Raw genomic sequence first — 5,365 nt, forward strand, 5'->3', positions numbered from 1 at the left:
CAGCCCGGGCACCAGAGCAACACCCTGTCTCTAAAACAAGAAACAAAGTGTACCCGTGTGTGGAACCCAGCATCTGGCATGTGGACATTACCTCACTCAGCCCCATCAGTGAGTGGGAGGCTGTCTGCCGTCTCCCAAAACATTCCACCACTATAAATGTAGCCCTCCTGTGTTCCCTGGCATGCTTTGTGAGGGGGCCTGTCCCCTACCCCTTTGGCTACCCTAAGGCCCAGCTCAAACCTTCCTTGCCACTGAGAACCTTTTCCTACAGAGTCTTACCCTCACCTGCAGGCCTCCTCATTTCAGAGCTTTTAGTGGGGTGAGTACGAGGATTGACTCACTGCTACCAGCTGGGAGGAATTGTCCCTAGGGTTGGGTCTCTGGATGGCATATGAGGATCTAGACAAGGACCCAGATGCCTGTAACCTGAAGGGCAAGGGCCTCAGCTGTCCAGGCTTCACACTGCAAACTCTGGTTTCCCTGGATTACCTACTTTGACTCCAAAGGTAATAATGCCGACATCCCCCGTGAGACAGAGTGAGAGACTGAGACTATCGTAGGGTTGCCTGGCCCAGAGTCACCATAGCCAGGCAGAGCTCAGGTCCTGGCCCTGTTCAAGGCTTTCCCAAAGCCCTTCTAGCTGTGGTACCTGGGTTCTTCCTCACCCAGCTGCAGCTTCCCCGGCCCCTTCCACCAGGTGACAGAGAACCTGGCAGTCTGTGACCCATAGAAGGCTTCACTTTCCTTGTGGTGAGGGATGAGAACCAGCTTAGGGCGGGAGGGAAGAGGAGTCTGGGGGCCCTCCCAGCCCTGCCTCTGGCGTTTGAAGGATGGTGACTGGGCAGCAGCATGGTTTAGGCTAGACAAGGTGGTCCCTAGGTTTATAGCCTGGCCTCAGACACTTGCTGCCATGTCACCTTCTCTTCTGCACGTGCTGACCTGGCATCCCACCTAGTTAAAGGTCCTTAGGCCTCCTGCCCCTGGGCATTTCCCTCACTCCCTGCCCAGGCACAGGTGTCCTTGACCTGGACTCATCTTCAGAGATTCTTGTCCAGCACACAGCTTTGCTGGACGTTGCAGGCTGGGCCGGGCCCCCTGCCCTGCACTGACATCTCTTTATGAGTCTCAACTAGACTGAGCTGCAGCTTCAGGGTCAGGACAGGCTCTGACTTAATTGATGTGACCCAGGACCAGGGGGTACATCTGCTTGAGTTCTTGGCCTGTATGATCTCTTTGGGGCACGATGCCCCTCTGTCCCATGCTTAGGTGCCCACATGTGGCCACAAGTGCCTTTTCTTCCACCATCCCTCCTTTAGGCCGCTGTCCAGGCACCTGTGGCTCCAGGCACAAGCGTGAGTGCAGAGCCAGGCCTGGCCGGATATTCTGCAGGTTCTACAGGAGATGACAGCCTTGGCCACACAGCCCATGGCCATCCGTTCCCCTTCACTGTGGCTGCCCCCAGTCCACCACCTTTCCTGGGACAGGCCTGGACCCAAACTGACTTCTGTCTGCCCCTGGTTTCCCTGGTGCCTGCCAGGTTCTTGGCAGAGCATGGTGGTCTTGCCCATTTCCTTGATTATCCACAATAAGGTTTATAGAGCCTCTTGGGAACATCACATCTGTCTGCCAGGTCCTCATCAGAGACAGGACTGCCTTGGGCCTGTTGGGATCCAGATTCAGTGGCTTCAATCTAGGCAATGGGCTGATGGGCAGCTGTCACTTCTCCTCTGCTTGGGGGAGGCAGGAGAGGAAGGTCAGGCAGGAGATCTGCTTGGTGCCCACCTGTGCTTGCCTCACCTGGCTGCAGGTGCATTGGAGGCTGAACCCCTTTCCTGATCTCCTGCAGGTGTGGATTTCAGGTTTCCAATGAGTGTCAGGGTGAGCTCCAGTGCCCTCCTGGCCCTAGGGAACCCTGGGCTCCATGAGGCCTCGGCCTAGGCAGGATTGTTTCCCACACTGTCATCTCCCCATAAGGTCACCTCTTCAAAAATAGGGCGGCATGCTTTGGTACATTTCAAGGTTGAAAAGCAAAAGCCAGTGCCCCCTCTCTCCCTGAGTGGGTGGCCCCTCCCCTCTCAGAGTGGGGGGGGGACAGGAGTTGCAGGGGCAGTTTTCCTTGGGATGCCACAGGTCCCTCCAGAGCTGCTGCTGCCTGGCCACGCCTCCTTTCCCTTTCATCTTTTTCATTGACCAATGGGATTGGAGCACGAAGGCCACGCCCCTATTCTACATTCTAGTGTGGCCCTGGTTACCGCGTCCTCTGGCTCAGTCAACACAGCCGCCTGGTAGGAGAGTGGAGCTGCTTACCAGTGCTCCCTTGAATTGTGCTGATGTGGCCCCAACCCCATCTTCCTCTCCAACCCCACCTCCCTCCCCAACCGCTCCTCCCTCCCCCACCCACCATGGCGATGTCAGAAGAAATTCGCAAGATGAAATTGGCTTCCGCTAGGAAAAAGGTAATATGCACACAGATTCCCTCAGACAGCAAGACCGCTGCCAGAGTCCATAGCACTTCTGAGACACACCTGACTGGGTTGGCCCCCATCACCGGTGGCTCTGGGCTCCCCCTACCAATGTCTTGTCAGTCAGCCCCACCCCTTCAGCAAGGGGCCCAGCCGCTGCCCTTGCCAATCATCCCAGGGTGACTTTGGATGTGTAACCCCTGAGGCTCCCCGCTCCCTACTTGGGCCTCACCTTTTCCTGCCCCAAACCTGACCTCCCTGGGCTCTGTGGGCTCATGTCTCTAAGGACCCGGGTCTTCCAGTCCCCACCCTCATCAGTCATTTCTGGGTGACTTTGGGCTGGTGACTCCTGGGAATCCCTGCTGCAGACTCTGCCCTCCCTTCCTGCTCCCCCGTTGCGACCTCCCTGTGTTCTTTGGGCTGGCGTCTCCAAGGACCTGGGTCCCAAGCCTGCATCCCCCTCCCCCATCATGGAGTAGTGACTCGGGCACCTCCTTGATGTGGTCCCCTCCCCCAGGGGGAGTGGAATGTAGTGATGTCGCGGTCTCCCTAGGAACCGTCATTACTGCTACAAGACCAGCCTTCGATCTTAGGACCCAGTCCCCTAAGCATTCTCATCCCATTTCTGGCTCCTCTGGTCCCAGCACAAATTTCCAGCTGGAAGGAAATTTGCCTCACTCCCTTAACGTAGAAATTGACAGTGTGAAAAGCCTACACTTCCCTCGTGAGCTCAAAACGTTGACAGTGTCTCTGGGTGGCAATGGGAGAATGGGTTTGGTTTGGTTTTCTCTCAGGCTTCTGCTCTCCAGAGAGACTTTCACGATTCTTTCTGAGTTCTCCACCTCATCTTCAAATTCTCCATGGTTCTGGGACCACTGCCCTTCAGTCAGTGGCCTCTAGAGTGAGATCTGCCATCTTCTGTGGAACAGATCTTGGGAAATTGAAACTGACAGCTTGAATCTTCCTCATGTCATCTCAACTTAGGCTACTTTGAATGCCATGGGATAAACATGGGACATCTTTCAGAAGCATCAGTTTCCCTTGAGTATCTTGAGACAGCAACAACATTAACGTACTTAGGGATGACGGTCACATCGGTTTCTAAGAGTATACCAGACTTGTCTCTGAAATGAGACTTGGGTTGTCCTCTTTCTGATGAATTCCCAGATTTAACAGAAAGGCGGCCTTCTGCCATGAGGACACATTGATGTAAAAGTGTGAGAGGTGCTGGTGCTCTTCTTAACACTAACAGACGTGTGAGGCTGTATGACTCTAAACCACATGGCGTACAGTTCCTGTCTACTTCATGTTGACTTTTCTACCTCTGCCTGTGGTTCTGGTCTCTGGCAGTTGCTGATTCACGGCAAAACCCCAGAGCTTGGAGTCAGAGGAATAAGTTTAAGCTCTAGTATTGCTTTTTCGTCTTCTTTTCTTTTTTTTTTTTAATTTTTTAAATTTTGCCATGATATCAATCCCTCTCAGTCACTAAGTGATTGTGACCACACCTTGTACATTTGTTGGTGGCATTAAATCAGATGGTGTGTAACAGTATTTTGTAAAAACTGTAATGTAGGCTGTGATGGTAGGGGGTTGTAGTTCTCATGAGTAATACTGCTCTTTTTTCTCACAGTTAACAGAATTTCAACAAAGAAACAGCCCTGCTGTTCCAACACGAGTGAGACGGAGAAAGAAAAGAAACAACAATAGCCCTGAGACAGGCACTTCTGATGGTTGCCAGTCACCATGCCATGTGAGCCTTGGCTGGCGAGGCTTCTGGGGAAAAGGGGCCCAAGGGGCAGTAGAGGGGAATTGTTAAGATTGTGGAAGAACTTCTGGGTACTGGTTAGGAATTCTGGGTTTGAATCCTGCCTCTCCATCTGCTAGGGATATGACTTAGCGCAAGTTGCTGGAGCTTTTTGGGCCTCTCCTTTCACATCTGTAAAATAGAGGTGGTATTGTCTGACTTCCATTTGTGAAGGTGAAATGAGATTCGTTATTGCTGTTGTGTTTTTGTTAATCCCTGGTACATGGCCTGCTGTAAACAGCCAGGACACCCAGGAAAGGGTCCTTGCTGTTTGGTTTTCCTCATCCCCAGTCTCAAGAGGAAGCCAGCCCAAGGAGAACAGCCTTTTGCTGTCAGGCTGTCCCTTTAAGAGTCACTGAAAGGGCCCCAGGGTGGGATAGTGGGAGATAAGCACCGTGAGAGGAGCTGGCACAGAGGAGTTATGGGACAAAGGGTCGGAGAGGCAGAACAGGAAGTGCTGCCAGCTGATGGGGAGGAAAGGAAGTCAGAGACTTGGACACTGAGGGGACACAACATCTCCATGTGCACTCTCATCTCTTGCAGTCAGCAGCAGGTGGTCCCAAGGAGGGCCCTGCGCCATGTGCCACCACGAAAGATCCAGAGGTAAGAGGCCCTGAGCTGAGGTACAGTGACCCTGCAGGCCAGCCCTCCACCCTCCTCCCACAGTGGCGGCTGGGTGCCCCTCTGCCAGCTGAGACAGCCCCCACACACCCCAACCCTAATGATCGTTCTCTCTACCTCTCCCCCAATCATCCCCCAACTCCTCCTCTCTGCAGGTGCCTCAGAGTGGACACCAACTACAAATAGCCCTGGACTCGAGCTCCATCACAACCAGTGAACTGAGTAACACTATCAACTTATTGGTAAGAGTCCAGTGGAGTCCCCTGATTCCACGCTGCCAATCCTGGGCTCCAGTTTCCCTTGGGGCTGCTGTGGGTAAGTTGAAGGGCACTATGGAGAGCCAGCACTGGATGTAGAGCTCAGAGGCCAAATGCCTGCCCTGCCCTTACCTGGCTGTGGCCTTTGCCAAGTCCTAGGTGGGAGACTGGGTGCTTGTACTGTAACACTACAGAAGAGTAGCTTTAGTATGTTACCATTT

General features: G+C 53.6%; 1 long non-coding RNA gene across 1 annotated transcript; it reads left to right on the plus strand.

Moving 5' to 3' along the window:
* Positions 1-4,104: 4,104 nt before the first annotated feature.
* LOC108317552 lies at positions 4,105-5,116 on the plus strand. Its single transcript, XR_001830797.1, has 3 exons — positions 4,105-4,212; positions 4,810-4,869; positions 5,052-5,116. It is a non-coding gene; the product is annotated as an uncharacterized LOC108317552 (long non-coding RNA).
* Positions 5,117-5,365: the final 249 nt, after the last annotated feature.

Source organism: Cebus imitator, unplaced genomic scaffold, assembly GCF_001604975.1.
Source record: "Cebus imitator isolate Cc_AM_T3 unplaced genomic scaffold, Cebus_imitator-1.0 Scaffold203, whole genome shotgun sequence".
Taxonomy (NCBI): Eukaryota; Metazoa; Chordata; class Mammalia; order Primates; family Cebidae; genus Cebus; species Cebus imitator.